Source organism: Ascaphus truei, chromosome 8, assembly GCF_040206685.1.
Source record: "Ascaphus truei isolate aAscTru1 chromosome 8, aAscTru1.hap1, whole genome shotgun sequence".
In the NCBI taxonomy this organism is placed as follows: domain Eukaryota; kingdom Metazoa; phylum Chordata; class Amphibia; order Anura; family Ascaphidae; genus Ascaphus; species Ascaphus truei.
The window spans coordinates 65,498,468-65,524,296 of record NC_134490.1 but is presented as its reverse complement, the minus strand read 5'-3'; the positions used below and the strand labels follow the sequence as shown (position 1 = coordinate 65,524,296).

The following is a 25,829-nucleotide window of genomic DNA, read 5'->3' as shown; positions in this document are numbered from 1 at the left end:
TATCCTTTCTTGTGTAATTAAATATAATAATGTATCAGCGCCAAATATGAAATTATACATTTGGAAACTACACTTTACAGTATTAGCATTTTCAAGTCTCATATTCAGTCTATTCTAATGCTCATATTTACAATGTGTTGGATATATATCACACAGAGTGAAAACACATATCTCTCCTGCTGTCATTATGGCATTGAGTTTCACAATCCATATGTGTACCCTTTTATCACTATATATGAAACATGTGAATTGTGTATATTGAGTACTTGATTTACAAATTTTCACTTATACAGTAAATTGATGAACCATCTCCGGTCATCAAATTGTTGGTCATAAAAAACTTATGTTAAGATGTCCTGCAAATAGAGAAATATATACATCATACATCATATCTGTGATCCGTTTTTTCTCAGATATTCTAGGTTTTATAAACAAATATATGATTTAGCTATTATCTGTTTTATTTTTCAGGTCCATTCGTCCAAATCTACAGCCGTTACCCAGCTAAGTGGTATATATTTTCCCCCTGTTATACTAGGTTTTGCAGACAAATGTTAATTCTAACTGTTTTGTGTTTATTTTTCAAATACATTCGTGCAAATTTCTAGTTGTTATCTAGGTAGGTGATAAATATTGATTCACTAGCTCAGCAAATTTGCTGTGTATACATACATATACCATTGTTGCACACTGAATATACAGGAATTATTCGCCATTAATGGACCAAATTTATATGGGTACAGTAACTCTCATTACATATGTCGATATACTGTAAGCAAAGATATAGGATAAATTATCTGATATAGGATAAAGTATCTCTTCTAAATTTAGCATAGGTTGATATTAATGGACATATGGTTTTTTTCAACCTCATCTACTATGTTACTATGTAATTCACCCGGACGAGGTGGGATTTATTTCAGGGAGACAGGCCCAAGACAACACTAGGAGAACTGGTAATATATGTAGCGCCTTTTCCCCCACTCTAAGTGCGATTATATAGCTACCGGTGTATTCTGCTGCGACGCATACCTGTTTGGTAGAAAAGGAGACCCTGAAAAGTCCACAATGGTATGAGGAGGCATCAGGACAGGCTCTGTGATGATCCTTATAGCGCAGGGCCTCCAGCCAGGATTGTCCGCACTGGCAACTCGGGAAGTGGCCCAGTCAAGTAGCCACAACAGATGGATTCAACTGGGTCTTTATTAGCAGCATACATGTAGTCATGACAGGCACATTCCCTGAAGTAGTACCCACAGGGCTTGAGGTCCTGCAGGCCCTTTCTCAGCTCCTTTACCCCCTGATGAGATAAAGGGTAAGTGCTTCCACTCCACAGGGAGAGGGGAAGAGACCTCCTGACTTCTGGGAGAGTGTCAGCTTATGTACCCCAGGTGAGGGGCTTGTAAATCTGCCCCATAACAGGGCAGATCTGATACTGACAGGCATGACATCATGGGCATGTGACCCAGTCAGTATCCTCCCCAAGGATGACACTCTCACATTGTTGTGAGGCCAGCCCCTGGATACAGCAATAGTGTATCTTGGCTGCAACAACAACTAGGCCTCCAAAGAGCTTATCCCCCACAGTGCCAGTGTCTAACAGGACTTCTACTGTTAGGGCCAAAGAAAAGATGATATGCAGGGGACTAGGCTACATATACATATGGCAAAATCGCTTAGGTTCCCTTCCCTGGTTTTGTCGCTCGACTCTGTGACCGGATAAACTGGTAATTTTCTACTTTATCAGAGATGGGTTTTAGCAATAACATTTTAAAAAGCATTGGAATAGTCTACCGTTCACCAAAGGCAACAATCAGAATCAGTACTACCCAATGTGAATCTTTTCAAATTCGCTAGAGCACAAGACAGGGCTGTTCTTTATGCCCAATGTTTGCTAATGCTACAGAACCCCTGGCTTGTTTAACCAAATCCCAACATCTCTGCTATAACTGTTAAAAATACTGATTTTAGGGGCTTCCGGTGACGTCACCAAGTATGGTCGGGTAATCGTGGAGCTCCGTGGACTCATCAGCAAATTCTCAATAGCAAACACCCTTCTGGCCTGAATTTGATTACTTTTTTAGGCTCCCCGAGAAGACCTAAGAAGCAAAGATGTCAAATAAATTTAAAAAAACGGCAAACCAAGGGGTCTCTAAATACTTTTCCCCGCCTCAGAGAAGAGCAGTGGAGCCGGGAGAAAAACAAGGTGGCGGCGATACACGAGGCGCTGCAATGACAGGCGATCGGGCACAAACAAGAAGGAGCCCAGAGGTAGAAGAGCCGATAACCCGCTCATACTTAGAGGAACTCTTTGCTGCAATGCATTTACAATTGCACACATCACTACAAGCGGACCTAAAGGAGGCTGTGGAAGGCATCAGACAGGAGATTGCATGCCTGACGGAAAAGACGGCGGACATAGAAACTAAAGTGGAGGGGTCCCTGCTGAGACAGACCGCGGCGGAAGAAGAAATAACCCGCTTGGATGAGAAGATGGCAACTCTCAGGGAAGGTCTGGAAGAGCAAGAAAATAGGGACAGACGGCAGAATCTGCGCGTCCGGAAATTCCCAGAAACAGTACCATCAGACCCTACCTGTTGGAGTTATTTTCCATGATATGCGGAGATATTGATGAAAAAGACCTTGAGATTGATAGGGCCCATTGGGCTCTGGGGCCGAAATCAAATGATACTAAGCGCAGACGCGATATCATATTGAGAATGCACAGCTATTCCACTAAGGAAAAGATCATCGGGACTCCCTAATCTTCCATGAGGAAACCCTGCTAATGTTCAACGACTCTCGACACACCATCAACCGCCGGAGGGAACTGAGGCCCCTTACCACCCTCCTTCGTGAGAAAGAGGTGAGATACCGATGGAGGTTCCCCTTTAAATTAATCGACAACAAAGGAGGAAGATTTCTGACCATACGCCACCCGGAAGACATGGCGCCGTTTGCCCGCACGCTGGGCCTGACCCTCCCCCCGCCCCCGCCATCATGGTCTGAAGAGTCGGCAAACCAAGAACCCGAGGAGCGCAGAGGAGGTCCGGCGCGTGCATCTGAGAGAATTGCTTTCCACCAAACCAAAAACAAATAATTTCCCGCTGAAACCAAAGAGGTCTTACCTCAAACAATTGACCTTAACTGTTATTCCGCTGATGCCACAGTCGGCCTGCGAGTTCCAGAGGAGCGCCTCGCCTGATCCGTGTAGGAAGATGCCATCTGCGGAGTTGTCGAGAGCCGGGTGAAAATTCCCCTGCAGCCAGCTGCCAATTGTGAAGGATCTTCGCTTTCCCGCGACATCCGCAGAAGCGAAATTGTTGCCCCGTTGGGCATTTATTCTAAGTTTTGGGAGAGAGGGAGGTGGGTGGTGTGGAGGTGGCTTTGCTCGGAAACCTGGTCTCCAATAGAATACCAGCCTGATGCTCCAGGAGGAAAACTGACCCCATCCGTCGGAGTCGAAATCTGAAGCGGCGAAGGGTTTGTGGGCCAGGCGAGTGGGAGGGGGTGAGACGATGCCGCTGATATCCCATACACCGATGCTACTGAGACGTTCTCTCTCCTTCCCCCCATTCAAACTTACGGCTCACCAAAACTAATCCCATGCAAAAGTCTCCCTGCCCAGCTCCGAGAAGTTGCTGCCCATACATACCGAGCATAGGTGTGGCACCCCCAACGTCCAACTCACTAGCCGAAATGTTAGTATTCAGTTCACATGTTTAAATCCCCTGGTTACTTCAACTCACGATTTATGGTCTATACCAAGGTTTCCCAAACTTTTTTTTCCGTGACCCGGTTATTTTTTGAACTTCTCCTTCGTGACCCACTAAAAATTTTATCGCCTATACTGGCCTATAGGGCCTGCACAGACACACACACAGCCACTGATACACACACACACAGCCACTGACAGACACGCAGCCACTGACACACACACTGATACATACACACAGCCTCTGATACACACACACGCAGCCACTGACACACACACGCAGCCACTGACACAAACACGCAGCCACTGACACACACACACGCAGCCACTGACACACACGCAGCCACTGACACACACGCAGCCACACAGATACACACGCAGCCACACAGATACACACACACACACACTCGCTCTCCCCTATACCCACACACACTCGCTCTCCCCTATACCCACACAGACACAAACAGTGAATTACAGGCAACGACGGATGTGAGTGACTGGAGAGGGGGCCAGGGGCACTTGGGAGGGAGGGAGGGGGCCAGGGGCACTTGGGTGGGAGGGAGGGGGCCAGGGGCACTTGGGTGGGAGGGTGGGAGGGTGACCAGGGGCACTTGGGTGGGAGGGGGACCAGGGACACTTGGGTGAGAGAGTGGGAGGGGGACCAGGGGCACTTGGGTGGGAGGGTGGGAGGGGGACCAGGGGCACTTGGGTGGGAGGGTGGGAGGGGGACCAGGGGCACTTGGGTGGGAGGGGGACCAGGGGCACTTGGGTGGGAGGGTGGGAGGGGGACCAGGGGCACTTGGGTGGGAGGGGGACCAGGGGCACTTGGGTGGGAGGGGGACCAGGGGCACTTGGGTGGGAGGGTGGGAGGGGGACCAGGGGCACTTGGGTGGGAGGGTGGGAGGGGGACCAGGGGCACTTTGGTGGGAGGGTGGGAGGGGGACCAGGGGCACTTGGGTGGGAGGGGGACCAGGGGCACTTGGGTGGGAGGGTGGGAGGGGGACCAGGGGCACTTGGGTGGGAGGGGGACCAGGGGCACTTGGGTGGGTGGGAGGGGGACCAGGGGCACTTGGGTGGGTGGGGGACCAGGGGCACTTGGGTGGGTGGGAGGGGGACCAGGGGCACTTGGGTGGGTGGGAGGGGGACCAGGGGCACTTGGGTGGGAGGCAGTGACTGGGTGGGGTGACTTACCTTGCCGCCGGACGCTTTCCCCTGCTGCCCCCGATATCCCCTGTTGCCCGGGACGGGAGGTGGGCTTGGGGGGACGGGAGGTGGGCTTGGGGGGACGGGAGGTGGGCTCGGGAGGGGGTGCCACGGGAGGTGAGCTCGGGAAGCTGGCTGCTGGGGAAGCTGGCCGCAGTAGGAGCTTGAACTCCGTAACGTGCGGGACGCAGAGGAGCTGGTACTTCCTCCTCCGTCCCACGTTGGGAGCGGGGGGGGGAGGAAGGGAGCAGGCCCTGCTTGCCCTGCGCAAGCGCGCGGGACCGCAGGGGGAAATCGCCGGCATTTTTTTAAAATTGAGCAGGGGGGACGGGAGACACCGCGCGGCCAGCCTCGCTGCGACCCGGCAATTTTGGTGCCGTGGCCCGGTGCCGGGTCGCGACCCACCGTTTGGGAAACGCTGGTCTATACAATAGACTTAGGGCTACCCCACCTCCCCCCCTCTCGCCCACCCATCCCCCCCTTATCCATCCCCTCCTCCTGCCTCCCCGTCCACCCACCCCTCTGGGTAGAAGAACTCACCCCTCTAGCTCCCAGCCTACACATCCCTTCCAGCTACCTCTTTCCCTTTTGAAAGGCCCTAAAGTGAATTTCGGATCTGTCCCCACCCCCCCTTTACCGCCCCCCCCCATCACTCCCCCCGCTTCCCCATTCACCCCCCCCCTGGGATGGAGAACTAGCTCCTCTAGCTCCTTTCCCACATATTCCCACCAGCTACACCCTCCCCTCTGAAAAGCTATGCGCCGTGACAATCAACCGCGAGACTCAATTGCGATGCATGTCGGATTGTATGCATTCAATATTTCTGGTCTATCAATAACATGTATAATGTCGAAACTGTTCCCTCCTTCCCTTCCCCCCCCTCCCCCTCCCTACCCTCCCCACTGGGAAAGAAGAGGCCCTAAAACTCCATACTAAGGGTAGACATAATGGCTAACCATTCGGCAATTAAATTGGTCTCCCTAAACGTAAAAGGTTTACAAAATAATAGGAAAAGGAGACTAGCTCTTCAAGAAATGAAGAGTTCGGGAGGGGGGGGGGATATTATATTCCTTCAGGAGACGCACTTCACATCCCAGGATCCACCAAAAACTTTCCAAAAATGTATTCCCAATGGGTTACTACTCGTCATTTAGTAGTAAAAAGCGAGGAGTTGCATTCAATTTAACAAAGTAACACTAGACCCAGAAGGTAGATTTCTAGTGGTGTATGGGTCTCTCTCTGGCTCGTCGATCACCCTGATTAACCTTTATGCCCCAAACGAAAACCAAAATGAGTTTCTAAAAAAAAGTACTCGAGAAGGTGGACCCTGAATACTTATCTTCATTAATAATAGGCGGTGATTTAAATATGGTATTAAATCCTGCCGAAGATAAATCGCTTACTCCAGGCCGTTCGAACTCTGCCCAATCTCATAAAACTGGGAAAAAGTTTAAAGAGATAATTAAAGAGTTTTCTCTGATGGACATTTGGAGAGCCCACCATCAGGGCCAGAAAGATTACACCTTTTATTCCCCCCCCCCCTCCCTCACCAGACTTATTCACGGATCGATTATTTCCTAGCTACCAAGAATATCTTAGAGGCCGCTATTAATTCTGACATAGGCCCGATCACATGGTCTGATCATGCCCCTGTTACCCTGACAATATCCATCCTATTTGTGAAATCGCACTCCTACAATTGGAAATTAAACGATTCTTTATTAAACAACCAAGAGGTGGAAAGAGAAATTATAAAAGACCTCAAAGACTATTTTAATATCAATTTTGGTTGTCTCATCTCCAGCTATTTTATGGGAAGCCCATAAGGCGGCGATCAGAGGTAAGTTTATCTCAATTGCATCCCATAAAAAGAAAGTCAAAGTAAAAATGATAAAAGAATTGACAGATAAAATCCTCGAACTAGAGAAGCAACATAAATCTAATCCCTCAAAAAAAATATACAAATTGCTGTACCACATGCAGAAACGAGCTAAAGCAAATTCAGTTGGAAAACATAGAAAAAGCCCTTAAATGGACTAACCAAAAATACTATGACAAGGGCAACAAGGCCGACAAACTTCTTGCTAGCAAGTTAAGAGGGGTGCAGAAAAAAAACCTAAAAAACAGCGATTAAAAATAAGTCTGGTGAGATATTATACAGCGGAAAAAAAATAGCAGAAGAATTTACTAAATTCTACACCAAACTATATAACTTGAGGACCCGGAATAAACCCCCAGATTCAAATGGGTCGGAGGCAATTACAAATTAGATGACTGCTACCTCCCCGCATTAACAGAGGAGGAAAATTTATTACTCAATGCCAACATTTTGAAGCAGAACTAACTGCAGCCGTGAAAACATGAAAAATTTCTGGCCCTGATGGCTTTAATAATGTCTATTATAAGAAATTTCTTCCAATATTGTTTACCAACTTATTAAATTTGTTTAGCTCATTCATGGAGTGAAATCCGATCCCATCGTCAATGTCCCTGGCCACTCTAGCCATCATACACAAAGAAGGGAAAGACCCAACACAATGTGGTAGCTATAGGCCAATTTCCCTCCTGAATAACAATCTCAAATTGTTCAGCAAGATCCTGGCGAATCAACTAAATCCAATTCTACCCAGATTAATAAATATGGACCAAGTTGGGTTTGTCTCGGGATGCCAGGCATCGGACAATACCCGCAAGATAATCAACATAATCGATCATGTGCACCTCACAGGTACCAAGGCAATGCTATTGAGTTTAGATGCAGAGAAGGCATTTGACAGAATTGATTGGCTATTCCTTGATAATACCATGAAAAAATTCGGTCTTAAAGACTCATTTCTTGAGGGTGTGCGGGCGCTTTACCAGAACCCATCTGCCCTAGTTAGATTACCTGGTGGGAACCCCGAGAGGTTTCATATTAAAAACAGAACAAGACATGGTTGCCCCTTGTCCCCCCATCTTTTTGCTCTCACTATTGAACCCCTAGCGTCTAAAATACGAAATAATATAAACATTCAGGACATAGTAATTGGAAAAACAAACTACAAACTACAACATTTCCTTGTTCGCCGACGATATTATTCTGACCCTGTCCAGACCCCAAACTTCCCTTCCCAACCTTCAAAGGGAATTAAAAGATTTTGGCAAAATATCTGGATATAAAATAAATAACGATAAATCTGAAGCCCTCAATCTAAATCTCTCAGATTTGGAAGTGAAACTGCTCAAATTGAACTTTAATTATAGATGGAGTTCCTCATACATTAAATATCTGGGAGTGAATGTATCAAAGAACTACCAATCTTTATATCAATATAATTACCCAGCTCTTTTAGAAAAAATTAAGAGAGACCTGGATAAATGGGAAGGTTACCAGATATATTGGATTACAAGAATGATCTCGATAAAAATGAACATACTCCCTAGATTACTATACATTTTCCAAACACTGCCAATCCATGTTCCTGGCTCCGAACTGAAAAATATCCAAAATAGACTTTTCAACTTTATTTGGAGGGGCAAAAGACCCAGAATCGCTAGATCAGTACTGATAACATCAAGAGCAAGGGGGGGCATAGGGGTCCCAGATATCTCTAAATATTATCAAGCAGCCCAATTAAAACAAGCGGCCATATGGAACGCGGACCCTGGCCAGCGATGTTGGCTTGAAATAGAATCTCAGTACGCCAAAATGCATTCTCTGCCAGCATGCCTCTGGAGCCTGAATAAAGGCGATATGCACTTATATAAATTTAAACTGGGGGAGATGAATCACATGGGAGGTCTGGGTGAAGGCCAAGACCAGATTTAGTCTGGCCTCCACCAGCTCGCAACTCACGCCAATTTTCAATAATCCTAAATTCCCTCCCGGATGTGCCTCCAAATCATACGACCAAATTAAACTGAAGGGGATCAGGACGATCGGTGACATATTGAGCCTAGGGAAGCTCCTGAGCTACCAAAATTTGCGTGCTAAATATGAAATGCCACAATTGGACACATTTAAATATCTCCAAATTAGACATTTCACCCAAAAAAATTCCCCAAATCCGGAATTTCACCCTCTCACTAAGTTTTAGAGACTATGCAAGGACAGCTCTCACCAAAAAGCTTTAATATCAAAGATCTATGCTGAATTGGAGTCTTCAGCGGACCCCCCAATTCATGATTATATGCTTAAATGGGCTGCGGATTTGAACATAAACATCGATAGAGAGGATTGGGAAGATATTTGGGAAGCAGCCTCAGGAACTTCCATATGCACCACAACCAAAGAAAACATCTACAAAATACTATTTCACTGGTATCTTACACCAGTGAGACTAAAGCAAATCTACCCTCTGGCACCTGATCTTTGTTGGAGAGGCTGTGGACAAAAGGACGACATGGCCCACATGTGGTGGTCATGTCCAGAAATTAAGAAATATTGGGAAATGGTCCAAACTTTACTAAAATAAGTTACTAATCTCGATATACCTATTGATCCACTGACCTACCTACTCGGCAGGCCAATGAAAGAAATTGACCGCCCAATGAGGAAATGAATCTTCTTCATTCTCACAGCGGCAAGATGTGAGGTTGCAGCCTCCTGGAAGAAACTATCCCCCCCCCCCGCCCTCTAAAGGAATGATAAAAAAAAGAATCAACGAGGTGATGCTTATGGAGAAACTAACAGCCCTTCTCAAGCAAAGCACAACAGCTTTCTACAAAATCTGGGAACCTAGGATAACCTTGTAGGGCGACTCTAATTTCTAATTTTTCACATTTTAGTCTAGTAGAGAACACTCCGGGAAAAAGAAGCTCATGATATTCTGTACTCATAAATAGGCCATCAGAGGTGGACACGTGGTGACCAGGAGGGGCGGCCCCTCCCCCCTCCCCTTCCCCTTCTTTCTTTCCTTCTTTCTTTCCCTAGGGCCTTACCCCGTTCGGTAGGCCTCCCTTCACGTCAACTGTTTTGCTAATCTTTTCCCCCATAAAATTAAAAAAAAAAATTTGTATTAGGATATGCATATTGATTTCTGTTTGTATATTCTATGACTGCCTAATAAAAATATTTGAGAAAAAAATAAAATACTGATTTTAAAATTGAACTTTTTGCAGAAGACGTATTGCTGACAATCACAAAGCCTCTGATTTCCCTGCCCATTCTGTTCTAATTTTTTTTAGAAATATGGAGTCATCTCCGAATACAAAAACAAACAACTCAAAATCGATAGCATTAAATATAAATCTTTCTGATGAAACCGTTAAACTCTTTAAATTTAAATGGAACTCAAATCATATCAAATATCTTGGTGTTCAAGTCTCTAGACTCTTCTAGAGAATACTCTACCTTACATGCAGCAAACTTTAAACCACTATTGAAACTCATTGTAAAAGATCTAGTCTCATGGAATCCATATATTATCTCCTGGCTTGGTAGGTACACAACTGTTAAGATTGATATCTCACCTAAAATTCTTTATTACAAACCCTACCAGTGATGATCTCAGAGGAGGACCTAAAATATATGCAAAACAGAATTATACAATTCATATGGTAAAACAAAAGACCTTCGTCGATCCATTCTACATAGTTCGAAAGTAGATGGAGGTCTTGCCCTCCCAAATTTAAAGAGTTACTTCAGAGCGGCCCAATGACATTCGCTTACTAGCTGGCATGTTGACCCATTTGAAAAGAGGTGGAATTGGAAAATGTGGCTTGTTTCCCAGCTAAAATAAGACAGACCACATTCGCCCTCCCAGCTTTCTATTATTTACAAACTCCGTATTTTATCCCCAGGGTTAAAAAAAAACGCACAAATCTGGATCTTGAATGGAATTGGCAGAGTTTGGGATTGAATAACCTCAGGAAATATAACATCTTTCACAACTCTCCTAACCTCTTACAAGTTCCCATCTTCAGAATTATTCAGATTTCTAGAGATATGACATTTCATCCAATCTATTTATAAATCTGGAAATCCTTGCCACCTATCCCCATTTGAATATTGGTGTTCTACCCAACTACTTGCAGTAGGGGTCATTTCAACCCTATATTACAGGCCTGCCCAACTCGTAAAGTGAGAAGGGCTGAACTGCTCCAAGGAAAAAAAATTTTGGGCCGCACGGGTTAAATCATCATCATCATCATCATCATCATCATCATCATCATCATCATCATCATCATCATCATCATCATCATCATCATCATCATCATCATCATCATCATCATCATCATCATCATCATCATCATCATCATCATCATCATCATCTCTCCTCCAGCACCTCTCCTCCAGCACCTCTCCTCCAGCACCTCTCCTCCAGCACCTCTCCTCCAGCACCTCTCCTCCAGCACCTCTCCTCCAGCACCTCTCCTCCAGCACCTCTCCTCCAGCACCTCTCCTCCAGCACCTCTCCTCCAGCACCTCTCCTCCAGCACCTCTCCTCCAGCACCTCTCCTCCAGCACCTCTCCTCCAGCACCTCTCCTCATGATCATCATCATCATCCTCATATCTCCCCCAGAACCCCTCACTATCAACCTTTACGATACTCCCCATCTATCTCTCATACCTCCATCTCTCCCCCTCACCCACACACAATATCCCCCTCCAAATCAAACATACAATACCCCCCTCCACATCAAACAAACAATACCCCCCTCCACATCAAACATACAATACCCCCCTCCACATCCCCCCAGCCCATTCCATGTCAGCAGCCCCCCCCCCAAAGTCAGCATCCCCCCCACAAGTCAGCATCCCCCCCATGTCTCTCTTCCCTCAATATGACACTCTCCCCCTCCCCTAAATGACACTCTCTCCCCCTCCTCTCAATATGACTCTCTCCCCCTCCCCTCAATATGACACACTCTCCCCTCCCCTCAATATGACACTCTCTCCCCCTCCCCTAAATATGACACGCTCTCTCCCTCCCCTCAATATGACACTTTCTCTCCCTCCCCTCAATATGACACACTCTCCCCCTCCCCTAAATATGATACACCCCTGTTCGCTTCCCCTCAATATGACACTCCCCCTCCCCTCAATATGACACTCTCCCCCCCCCTGCAACTCACATCACACCCTCCCCCTGCAACTCACATCACTCTCTCCCCCCTGCACCTCACATCACTTCCCTCCCCTGCCCCTCACATATCAGCAGCCCACCCCCCCTCACACGTCAGCAGCCCACCCCCCTCACATGTCAGCAGCCCACCCCTCACATGTCAGCAGCCCCCCCTCACATGTCAGCAGCCCCCCCCTCACATGTCAGCAGCCCCCCCCTCACATGTCAGCAGCCCCCCCTCACATGTCAGTAGCCCACCCCCCCTCACATGTCAGCAGCCCCCCCCCTCACATGTCTGCAGTCCACCCCTCCTCACATGTCAGCAGCCCACCCCCCCACCAGCCCGTTATTCACACCCAACCCCCCACCAGCCCGTTTTTCACACCCACCTCCCCACCAGCCCGTTTTTCACAAAGCCCGTTTTACACACACACACACACACACACACACACACACACACACACACACACACACACACCCCGGTACTAAGCCCCGCCCCCGGCATGCTCTGACCTCCAACCCGCCCCCTGGCATCCTGCTATTGAAAAAAAAAACCACATGGCTGCCGCATCCTCCTCATGCTGCTGCTGCCCCCGCGCACCGCAAAACCCGGGGGTGGGGAGGGAGGGGATGAATCGACGCCATTTTTTTAAACTTTTTTTTTTAACACTTTTTTTTTAATTATTTATGTAATTAACTGGCGCCCGGCCGGAGTCATCACGGGCCGCACAGAGAGGCCAGGTGGGCCGTATGTTGTGCAGGCCTGTATATCACATCCTATTACCCCCAAAACCACTCCCTACAAAGCCTAAATGCACATTGGCATGGAAAATAGATCTGAACACCATTTTAGATCTTGAGAAAAATACTGGGATACAGTGGGGTGTGCTAGCTGAGAGATAGCCAAGGTTTGAGTATATAAATCCCTCTCTGGAAGAGTGTGGGGATGTGATAAGGAAATACAATGAATGCGATGCGTAGAAACAATAATAAATGCAACAAATTATAATTCCCTGTAAGTATAGTGATTCTATCTATTCAGACTGTAGACACTTTGTGTATTTATAAAGTTTCTTTTGCACTATTGAGAACAGCTCTGCTTTGCAGAGTTTTGAGGGAAGCAGTGCATTGCTACTTTTTTGTTTAGATTGGATAAACATAACACATTGATAAAGCTTTCCTTGTACTACTGTACATCCCTTGTACTACTGTACATCTCTGCCTAGCAGAGTCTATGAGCAGCAATGCAGGGTTATTTCCTTGTTTAAATTTCCTGCTGAGCCAATCGACAGGTGTGACGTGGGATGCCACGAACGTCGTAACGTCACTGACATCACACGTGATCCTAACAATGGAAATTGTTCATAGTTGGAATAAATCAATTTAAAATGACTCCACAAAATTAAATCTATCAGAATTATTACAAAAATATATTGAGCAATAGAATTTCTAAAATGCGACTACGTTGTCAGGAATTAATGTATGTATACATTTTTTTTTTAATAGTTATACATTCTTTTTTTAGATGTAATTTTGAATGGATTTATTCCCCTTCAATGCATATTTTTCCCATGAGAACTTTTTTTTTTTTACATTTTTTCTTTGTCTTCTATTGTTTTTTTTCTCTTCCTGTGAGGTAAATTCTATATAGTCTGTAGCAGCTGTTGAAGTCTATGGGGATTTTTGGCCCAAAACTGCCACTTTAGACTTGATTCTGTCTTTCTACCAGCAATTCCGGTCTTTCTCTCTGTGGCCCTTGTCTATCGTCCAGCCCATGGGATTCCTTTCTTCCCGTGCAAGCCAATGTCTCCTGTAGCAAAGGAGTGAGACGTTGAAATCTGGATAGAAGAAGCTGGAGGTGGGGAAGCCTGGTAAATGGAGTTCTTACTACTACTACTCGTGCCTCACCTGTCAAATGTTTCTCCCACTGTATGCCAACTTTCAAACTGGATTTATCTACTTCAGAGGCAGTGCTGTTTAAAATTACTTCTTAAAACCAAAGATAGCCTGTTACAGAAACATTTGTTTTGATCTTTCCTAATATCTGTTCATAGACGCACTGTTTTTAAACCTAGACTTTTCTATGAAACTGTTTGACAAACCTTTTCATTGTGTGCAGTTGTGAGGAAGTGAAGAGTTTCCAGACATAGGAGAACTAGGCTAAGGTGTTCCAATCAACTCTTGATTAGCTAAGGTCAGGTCCGCGCTGCCTGCTGCAGTGCCCACTATGGCGGTGCAGCAGAGACAAGAGTCGCCCCTCAATGGGGCCGGGCGCACTACAAGGGGTGGCCGCCACGCTGCACAGCCAGTTTTTCCTGAAAATTGTGCTCAATACTGGTCGACGAGCACGGTGGCCATGCCCCCCGGTGGTTCCGCCAATGAGAGCGAACCTGCCGGATGACATCATGGCGGGATAGCGCCTCCTGTGGTGAGTAGAAAGGAACACAGGAAAGTACCAAAATGAAGGATTTTATATTTTTGTTGTGTAATGATCTGGTAACATGTGAATAGCCATGTCTCTTCATGAGTTATAACTATGTTGATTACTACAAAAAGAGGTTTTCAACTTACAGTGGAAGTTGCAGAAATGTTTCAAGATTACCCTGCGACATCAGGAAATTATGTGTCAGAAAGGAGCCAAGCTGTTCTGTGTCCTTGAGTGACTAGCCGATTTGTGCGTGAACAAAAAGGAACAACGATTCCTTGAACTGGGCAAAAGATGCACGAACACATGTACTGCAATCTGCCAGGCTTGACTATGATCTCCATGAATAATTTGATAAGCAAGTTACAGAGGTTCCGGTCTACAGCTAACGCTGTGTGCATCTTTGGAGAAGAAAAAGCGTCTCTTGCGGTGTGAGTTGGAGGACATGGTGACTGATCTGGAGTCCTCAAACGCTGCTCCTGCCACCATGGACAAGAAGCAGAGCTGCTTGGGCAACATTTTTGTTGCCTGGAAGCGGAAGTATGAGGAGGTAAAGGCAGAGCTTGAAGTCTCTCAGAACGAGAGTTTCAACACACAGCTGTGTAAGTTGAAGAATGAACCTTTGAAGAGGTCCTGGATATTCAGGAGAATCTGCAAGGAACTCCATGAAGTAGAAAAGGTAAAGAAACAAATAGAACAAGAAAGGTCAGACCTGCTGTTAGCACTGGAAAAGTCTGTGGCTGCTTTGAAGCATGAAGAGAGCAAATCCCTGTGTCTTCAATTAGAACTTTCTCAGGTCAGAGCAGACTTTAAAAGAAAGAAGGGAAGCGTTCTAACCCTTCAGAAATACGACAGAGCTTGTGTACAAGGATGAATGGAGCAAGAAAACTATTTGCGTAAACACTCTGCATCCATCGCCATATAGAGGAATTAAAGCTTTGTCTGCTTTATCCAAATATTAAAGCAGCTCGCGTTATTTAGTCAATTTGGAGAATGCAACAGCAAAGAAAGAAGTATGAACACTTGAACCAATGATTGATTCTACTTCAGTCAAATATTGGAACGTATCAGCAACAAAGACAGTACAGGGATGTGAAGAAAGCTCCTTGTGTGATTCATTCCGGATATAGATCCTACATCATTACCAAGCAAGCTATGGGCTCCTATAATAAGTCCATTTGCAATGCCATTTCAGTGCTCTCAATCTGCTTTCCACAAAATGCAGGATAGAAGAACCAAGTTACATTGTCTGAAACAGATTCCTTTCCATGAAAGCAGCCACTATAAAGGTTCAGGCAGAAATGTATCCTTTATAGCATGCTGAGAAAGGCATCACTGTGGTTTAGTTCGAATAAATTAATGAATCAAGAAAGGAAAACACATGACTACAAATTTGCCGACTGTAAAAGAGAGATGACATGGTTTGCAGTCAGAATTGATGAGAACTATACCAAGGTTGAATGCTCAAGCTCAATGATGCTGAGCTAGATGCAGATGATCTTGCCAGTGACATGGAGGAGACAGCACAAAGCGTGGAAGAATTGGTTGTGAAGCGAGTAGAAGAAGAATTGGAGAAATGGAAAGATGAGATTAAGTGAGAGGTCCTCTCTAAGGTTGAGGAAGCTAAGTGCATCATGGAAAAGCGGTGGTTTGAAGAGCTCAAGCGACAGAGGCAGGCTGAGCTAGCTGAACAAAAGTCCAGAGTGGAAGAAGAACGAGAAAAGCGTGAGGAGCTGCAGCCAATTCTTGTAAAAAGATATTGCCCTAAGGAAACCCATGAAAGTCCAGAGTCAGAAAGTTCAAAGATTAGAACTAAAAAGCTCTGCAATTCAGTGCCGGTGTCGAACTAATCCAATTCTCACAACCTATTTCGGGATAGAGCTGAGGAGAGAACAAGATACACAGGTCCCATCGGAAGTCGACCAGTGTCAAAGACACAGAAAATATGAAAGAGAAATGAAAGTCAAAGAAGAAGAAAAAAAATGAAATTGAAGTGGCAATTCTTCGGCAGTGATGGAGAGACAGAGATGTGCCAAATAAGTCATGTGGCAGTGGTAAACAGGAAGAAACCCCTAGCATGCCTCCTGGCAAAGTTGTTTTAGCTGGGATTTTATAGAGGTAGCGAATTTCTAGGCTTCATACTTCATGCCCTGAGTACCAGATAGTTGCCCCTAAGGGTAAAATCAAAGTTCCTTTGGTACCTATTTTAAGAGTAATGACCCCTTTTGAATGGATAGGTGTTGACATTATTGGTCCCCTGGAGAAAAGTTCTGCAGGGTTTCAATATATACTCATTGTCACAGCAGACCAGGAGAATTTACATGGGATTGCAAATGTCAGACAAAACAAAGGAGTTTATTTTGTCCGGAGCCAACAGGAGCAACACAATACACAGCTTCAGGGTTACAATAACCAAAACAAGGGTACGGGGGAATCTTAGCCCACTTAGTGCTGGGCACCTCTTCGGTAGACTTACCCAGGATGTGTTTCATACACTGAGAGTCTCTGTGCCCTAGCACGTTTAAAAGTGCCGCTCATCTATACAACCGAGCCTCGTTCTGGATCTGCGTGTCTCTGGCAAAATCCTTGGAGTAACACACCAACTGTATCTCAGACTGAAAGTCTTGATCTAATCTGAATAACTGTGATTGGCAGGGGTTTACATAGCTTCCCGTCCTCCATATGAAACCATGGAGGACTGGGTGCGACCGAACGGCGCATAGATGCTACGTGTGGGCCAATCACAGCACAGATGCTACGTCGGCCAATCACAGACCGAGGGCTTGTCTGTGATGGGCCAATCAGGGCTGTTGGAGGTGACAGTGCTTTAGGACAGTCAACAGAGTTGGGCTTAAGGAGAGTGGGCAATTAAAACTGACCAATTGGAATTGAGTCAGATGGGACTAGGACGTAAGCCTCAATTTCCAGTTTCAGCCTGTTACCGTCAGGATCCGTGATCTGCGACGCGCTCTGCACAATCATCACTTACCCCAACCCATGAACGGTCCCCCCACTCCTTCTGTCATCCATGACGCTTCTCTCCCTTCTCCTGGGACCAGCCACCATGCTAGGCGCGCGCATCCCGTCCGGATGTTAATACAACTCTCTCTGGTCCCACCTCCAGACTGCGCAAACGCGGCTACATCATTGGCATATTTCTCTTCTGGGATCTTCCCCACACCTTTCTACTGCCCCTTGTCCTCCTATCATGGTCAGTCTTACTGACGCACCTCCTCCAGTCTGTTACCTCATTGGTCCTATATATGCTCAGCTGGCCCACTGGCAAATCGAGCATAAACCTTCCTATGTGCGAAGTGTTCCCTCATCCGCAAGAGATTCCCTGTAGGGTTGGAAGCAACTGATGGTCGACCACTGCAACCAGCATTTATCTTTTTACAGACCACACTTCCGTTTACGTACAGTGTAGGACCATACGGAGGAGATTCAGCTGGATGCTATCCATACTCCATCGGTCGACGTGATTTTTGCCTTCCGTGGCTCCAACTTCACAACCCATCTATTGATTGGAATGACAAGGAACCTGCCCTGTGGAGCGCTTCATGTTCTAAGAATTATGCAGTGCCCATCAAAAGTATATGCGGATTTGCTGCTCCTAAAGAAGAGAAGGTAACTTTGCCCGAGTTTTACACAGATTTTTGTGATGTTTTTGATAAAGCTAGATCGGAGCATCTGCCATCTCATTGTGCCTTCGATTGTCGTATTGACCCTCTACACGGTTCAGAACCTCCTAGGGGAAGCTCATATCTACGTTCTCTTCCAGAGACTAAAGCCATAAAGGAGTACATTCAAGAAAATTTACTAAAGGGGTTTATTCGAAAATCTTCTTCCCCAGCCGGAGCAGGCTTCTTCTTTGTGAAGAAGGATGGATCTCTACGACCCTGTATCGATTATAGAGCTCTTAACAAGATCACCATAAAAAACTTACCCCTTGCCATTGATTTCTGAACTCTTCGATTGCCTCCAAGGGGCCACCATCTTCACCAAACTGGACCTGCGTGGGGCCTACAATTTGGTAAGTATTCGCCAGGGTGACGAATGGAAAAGGCTTTCAATACTCGAGATGGCCATTATGAATACCTCGTCATGCCCTTCGGCCTCTGTAATGCCCCTGCCGTCTTTCAAGACTTCGTTAATGAAATCTTCAGGGACCTGCTCAATCAGTTTATCGTCTATTTGGCTGACATAATGATTTTTTTCTAAGTCTTCACAGGAACATGTTGACTATGTCAAACAGGTACTGCTACACCTACGTGAAAACCATTTGTTCACCAAGCTGGAAAAGTGTCCGTTCCACCAAACATCCACAGCATTTTTCGGATACATCATTTCTGACACAGGTCTCACCATGGATCCAGCTAAAGTGAAGACGGTCCTGGATTGGCCTCGTCTCACTACTCTCAATGCTGTACAGCGCTTTCTGGGCGTCGCAAATTATTACCGCAGGTTCATTCAAAATTTCTCTTCCCATTACAGCCTTAACAAAGAAAGGTGCAGATTCTACTTCATGGTCACCGGCGGCTAGCCAAGCCTTCGATCATCTGAAAACCACCTTTGTTTCTGCACCCATCCTCATACTTCCGGATCCCAAACTTCCATTCACCTTAGAAGTGGATGCATCAGACGTCAGGGTCGGAACTATTCTGTCTCAGAGAAAGACTCCTCAAGCCAGACTTCACCCGTGTGCCTTTTTCTTGAAACATTTTTCTCCAGCTGAACAAAATGATGACGTAGGTAACCGGGAACTTCTAGCTATCAAGTTAGCTCTAGAAGAATGGAGACATCTTTTGGAAAGCACAGAGAATCCTATTACCATCTTGACTGACCACAAGAACTTACTCTACATCGAGGGCACTCGTCGCCTACGGGCTTGACAAGCCCGGTGGTCGCTTTTCTTTTCCCGTTTCAATTATATTATTTCTTTCCTACTGGCTTAAAAAAATGTCAAGGACGGTGCCCTCTCCCGTCAGTTTTTGGTGGACGACAAAACCAAGGATCGTCAGGAAACCATACTTCCCTCTAAATACATACTTTCCGCCAACAACTTTGATGCCTTGAGAGAGATCGTACAAGGTCAGTCCCACATCCCAGAAGGTCTCGAAGTTCCAGAAGGGCTATTCTTTACCTCACCACCTCATTGGAGTAAAGTTCTTGAATGGGGTCATTCTACCAAGTCATCTGGTCATCCTATAAGAACCACCGACCTTGTGGAGCGGACCTTTTGGTGGCCTGGCATGCAGAAGGACATTAAGGAATTTGTTGCTGCGTGCTCAACGTGCTCGGAATAAGACTCCTCGGAACAAACCACCAGGACTCCTTCGACCTCTTCCCATCCCAGACCTTTCATGGACACACCTGTACATGGACTTCATAGTAGAACTGCCCGTGTCTAAAGGGATGACCGCTTCTCTAAGCAGTCCCACTTTATTCCGTTGAAGGGCCTTCCCAACTCTCCCAAATTAGCAGACATCTTTGTCAAAGACATTTTCTGCCTTCATGGGGTGCCACAGGTAATCTTTTTCGATCGAGTTTATATCGAAGTTCTGACGTTCCTTCTCCCAACAATTAAGTATTTCTGTACATTTTTCTTTGGGCTTCCATCCCCAAACCAATGGTCAGACAGAGCGAACCAACCAGTCACTGGAGCAATACATTTGTTGTTTCATCTCAGACACCCAGGATGACTGGACTGACCTTCTTCCTTGTGTCGAGTTCACACACAACAATCTGTGCAGTAAATCCCCCATGGAGTCGCCCTTCATCAATTATGGGTTTCACCCATCTCTCCTGCCCATCACCACACCCTGTTCTGGGGTACCGGCAGCAGACAACATAATTCTCTGGCTTCAGAATTCGTGGAAAAGAATACAGCAGAATCTTAGGAAGGCAACTTCTAGACAGAAGACACAGGTGGACCATCACCGAAGGAACATTCAAGAATTCAACCCGGGAAACAGGGTATGGTTGTCTTCAAGGAACATCCGCCTCAAGATCGCTACGCTAAAACTGGCACGTAGGTTCATTGGAACCTATACCATTTTGGAGAAGGTTAACCTGGTGGCAACCATCTACGCTTTCCTCCCTCTATGAGGATCCCGTCGGTTTTCCATGTCTCCCTGCTATCCAGGATCCTCGCTTCCCCGATTCGTCCTCGTCTCCAGCTCCTCGCCTCGTACAGGGCCAACAGGAGTACGAAGTCCAGTCCATCTTGGACTCCAGGATTTCCAGAGGGTCAATCCAGTATCTCCTACACTGGAGGGGCTTTGGACCCGAGGAATGGTCCTGGGTTCCTCGCAACCGTCTTAATGCTCCCAGGCTTGTCCAGGTCTGCCACGCCAAATATCCACGCAAGCCCTTCCTGAGACGCCCAGAGGTCACTCCAGAGGGGCGGGGTACTGTAAGGATCCATGATCCGCGACGCGCTCTGTGCACTCATCACTTACCCCAAACCGTGATTGGTCCCCCCACTCCTTCCATCATCCATGACACTTCTCTCCCTTCTCCTGGGCCAGCCGCCATGCTAGGTGCACGCATGCATCCCGCGCGGATGTTAATACCACGCTCTCCGGTCCTGCCTCCAGACTCCGCCCACACGGCAACACCATCGTTGCGCGGCGCGCGGTCAGCGCGCGCATGGACCGCATCATCTTTCTGCTTGGATCCTCCCCACACCTGTCTCCTGCACCTTGTCCTCCTATCACGGTCAGTCTTACTGATGCGCCTCCTCCAGTCTGTTACCTCATTGGTCCTATATATGCTCAGCTGGCCCACTGGCAAATCGACTGAGCATAAACCTTCCTATGTGCGAAGTGTTCACTGCTACCCTTGCCGCCACAGTCTTGTCTTATACTTTGGTTCCTAGTTCCTCTGTTTCTGACCCTGGCTACCAACGACGATCTGCATCTCTCCAACCCCGACCTCTGCAAAGTACCACGACGATCCGCACCTCTCCAATCCTGACCATGGCAAGGCTGGATTTTGTCCCGGGAAGGGGGGATGTTTCAAAATGACAAGTGTGTGTGGAACAGCACTCTGAGGATGGAGGTATGCGAGTGAGTAGAGAGGTTCACTCCCTCACTGTTCCAGGCATGGGTGACCACACCTTAGCTTTCAGGTCTGCCAGGCTATTCCAATCAACTCTTGATTGGAACTAAAAGGTCTATAAGACACAGCAGCCTCCCTGTCTCAGTGTTCCGAAGACTGCTAGGAAGCAGGGATTCAGTTCTTAGAGGGATTGCCTGGGAACAGCTGGGACCCACCCAGCACCAGAACCAATAGTTCCACGACCTGCAAGGGAGCAGTGTCACAGAGCTTCACAAGCCAGCTAGGAAGTAGGGCTTCATATACTTAGGATTGCCTGGGACACACACAGCACCAAAGAGAAGGAAATTCTATGTTGAGGTTTGCTCGCTTCAGCAGTGTATATACCCTGTATTTCCCAGTCAGTGGAAATAAAGGAGACTTTAGTTGAAGGCACGTGGTGTGTGTGGACTCCTCAATCCTCACTCCTACCTACAGTACAAGGCTAATCTCTCACAGCAGTATATTTTTCATTTAACAGAATTAGCATGTTTTCAGTCCTGGTTGAGCCTTCTAAGACATTGTGTGTTGTTCCAATTTTTCTTTATTTTGACCCCTTTTAGTGTCTAGTTCATGGTCCCCTCTTTAAATGATCCCTTAACAGAATGTATATTAAAGAATACATTATTTATTGTATTGAAGCATAACTAGAACACATGAAAAAACCTCTAGTTTTAAGTCCATGCATGCTGATAGTGTGATTTTAAGGTGCACAATGTAAACTACTTAACCTTTATGCACCAGATCTGAGATATTGTTAAGCACCAATCAAATGAAAAAATATGCGACCTTAACCATAATCAAAAGCTGCAGTGTTTACAGCCACTCTTGAAGTGGCTTGCATTGTAGAGGAATTTGAATCCTGTATAATTCAGCAATTTCAAGTATCCATTACAAATATAACCGACATGTATATTTTTTATATTTGAATTTGAGAACACAGAGCATGCAAAAATAGTACTGTATGTGTTGAGTTAATGTACACTATCCATTTGTAAGGCATTCACATGTACTGTATGGCTTTTAAACTGTATGCAGTCTTTGCAACCTATTTTTACTGTAGATGCCTCAATACTTAACAACCGGATTTGTTTTTGCAGCTACAGGTTTGTTTTCCATTTTCTAGAATAAATGGCATTAGGTTTTTTTTTTAAAAAAAAAAGTTGTTTTGATGCTTTGCAGCCTTAATGGCTTTTCTCAATACAGTTTGGATGTAGTTTGCTGATAGTTGAATTAAGAATATGATCTAAATGTGATCTCTTATTTTGTGTCTTTGCGGTCTTAGTCATCTAATAGGCAGAAGGTTTTAGCCCTCTACCACAACAACCATCTGCACAACAATTACTCTGGCAGCAAAGTTAACATACATGTATTTCTTGAAGAAAAGTGGGTTGCAAGCGCAAATAGACACTTCAGTGCAAATGAATAGTGCTGATGCGCAGTGACAAAAATCACAAAAGCCCCCACCAACCAAGAACAAAGCTGCAGGGGGTGCGCCTGACCACTCGCTACCTCTACAGAATGTGGGGTAGAACCTACCTCTTCCAGAACGATATCTTGGAGACCCCAAACAATTTGCTGCCTTCCACATGCAGTGTCGATTGCAGTTTATGATAAGGCAAACAGATTTCCCGACGGATCAGGCTAAGGTGATCTTTGTCATCTCTAACCTGGGAGGTAATGCATTGGCCTGGGTGACTTCATTGCTAGATGGGGATAACTAACGATTTGAAACTAGGCTTATACAAGAATTTAGACAAATGTTTGAAAGACGATATTCACTCAAACCAAAGGCAAAGAAATGTTAAGTTTATGTCAAGAGAACCATGATTTAAACCGCTAACAGCAGAAGTAAATTGGTCGGAGTAATCTCTGTTTGTGGTGTTCCAGCATGGGTTAAGCGAGGACCTTAAGGATGCCCTTACCCAGGTGTTGCCTGCTCCTGCTACAATAGAATGTCCGCTCGATTTGAAAATTCAACTGGATCAGCGACTGAGTGAACGACGGCGCAAACGTTGGCGAATAGATGCCGTAACCTGTAACTACGGTTAATAAATCCTGCAACAACCCTGTGGAAGCCCCATCGCCAGAAAACTATGCAAATCGGGAGTAGCAGGTGTCCTCTATCCCTGGAAGAATAAAGACGTAGACAAAATGAAAATCTACTGTGTGTCTTTTTATTGTGGATAAAAGCTACCCCAAAAATATCAGAACTTCAGGGATTTTTCCATCGACCTGATCCCGGGAAAAGACATACCTCAGAGAAAAATCAATTCCTTGTCCCCTAATGAAAACCTGGTCCTGAAAGAACATATCGACAAACCTCCGGAAACGTTTTATACGGCATTCCAAGTCTGCAGGGATACTGCTGTTTTTTGTAAAGGTTAGCAGCAGTATGCATCCATCTGCTCCTGTGTGCCCTGCTGGCTGTGTTGTTACAGTATATGCAAGTATTTCGACACTGTATTTGAAAAGCCCATGTTCTTTCTGATTGCTTTCCAGGCAGCATACTGTATGTGTCCCTAATTAGTGTATTTTCTTTAATTTCTGAGGGTATAATATCCCATTTTGCGTACAATATCTCCCACAATGACTTCAGTATAACATCTGCTGTTCCCTTTTTACGGCTGAGTTATAATTCCTCTCTAGACTCCGGTCCCCTATATGTCTCTCGCTATACATGCTAAATTATATTCTAATATCTGGCAGATTTAACCCTTCTGCCTCTTTTGGGAGATTTTTTTTATGGCTATCCTGCTTTTCCCTTTCTTCTATATAAATATATTACCTGCTCTGTTCAGTTCTATGATGTCTTTGTGTTTGATTAGTAAGGGTAGCATTGATAAGAGATTTAACAATCTGGCAAAACTAACCATTTTGACAAATTGGCATCATCCCATAAGGCTCAACGGCTAGATTTGCCACCCTTGCAGTTCTTTAATGATTTTCATAATGGTAATTTTGAAATTATTTGCATATAATTTTCCAAAATCTATATTTATGCCTAAGTACTTTATTGCTTTCATTATTTTTTTAAATGGTAATTTTCTGTCCCATTTTAGATTGTTTTTGTTAAATATCAGTATTTCAGTTTTTTTTATTCCATTTACTTTCCCCAAATCTTCCAGAATTTTGTGTATATTCCCTAAAGGTTACCCTGAATTAGATATCACTAATAGCAAGTCATCTGCAAACAAACGCAGCTTTGTTTCAACCTGTCCTATTTTTGTTCTTTTATGACTTTCCATTTGCCTTACATATTCTACCAGGAGTTCAATTGCTATATTAAAGAACAAGGGCAATAATGGGCATCCTTGTCTTGTTCCTTTAGGCAGATTACATTTCTGTGATATTAGCCCCGCTGCCATAATTTGGGCCTTTGAATCCGCACACATTGCCTTCATTACATCTTAAAATGTACCTGTTATTCCCATTCTTTGTAATATACTGAACAAATATTCCCAGCTAACATTGTCGAGGGCCTTCTCGGCATCTACCATGCCAATTATATTATTTTCCTTTTCTTGTATGTATGTTTTTGGCAAGTTCATGGCTGCAAATACAGTACTCTTCTAATATTTTTTCACTGCCAACCTACCCTTCACAAATCCTGCTTGGTCAATATGAATTGGCATCGGCAGAATATCTGCCTTTCTGTCTGCTAGCATCTTTGATATTATTTTAGCATCTTGGCTCAAGAAGGAAATAAGTCTATATGACTGGTTTTAAAGGATCTTTGTGTAATAATCTAATATAAGCCTTGTCTCCAGATAGTCACCTATATCTAATATCTCTTTGTATTCTTCTTTAAAGCTGTAGTTCAGTCAATATCCTGCATGTGTTTTTTTTTTTAAATAAATCAGTTCTGTACTGTGAGAAAATACTTGTAGCATTTTCTTTTTTTTTAAAAAACAACTTTGAAAGACAATTTTTAATGTATTCTAATGTAACGAGCATTTTTGTTTCTTTGGCAATCTTTTAGAAAGGCACAACCCCTTCCTTTTCTGTAACAGGCTCTGGCACACCCCTTTGTGAGTCCTGCCCCCTCCACAGCCGTGCACGTGCATGAGCACAAATGTATCAGTCATTGCCTGGTCACATGATCTTCTCCACAGAACTGTCAGAGCAGCAGCAGAAAAGGAGAGTAGCTCAGAATTAATTAATTAAACCTTATTCCATTGCACGTGTGTAGTAAATGTTAAATATTAACAACTCATTTAAAATCAAATCTGTATATATCATACTGTAAACAATATGTATATTTAATTTTGTGTGTATGTGAATGTGTACAATTCAATGTGTGTTGTTAAAATTAATAATGGCTTGTTCTTGTATAGCGCT

General features: G+C 45.1%; 1 protein-coding gene across 1 annotated transcript in view; it reads left to right on the top strand.

Annotated features, from left to right (window-relative positions):
- LCOR (ligand dependent nuclear receptor corepressor) overlaps nucleotides 1–25,322 on the top strand; it is a 73,094-nt gene extending 47,772 nt beyond the window's left edge. The window contains exons 8-9 of the transcript XR_012803581.1: nucleotides 472–511; nucleotides 22,774–25,322. The gene's annotated coding sequence lies outside the window, so the exon portion shown is untranslated. The remainder of the gene's footprint in view (nucleotides 1–471; nucleotides 512–22,773) is intronic.
- Nucleotides 25,323–25,829: the final 507 nt, after the last annotated feature.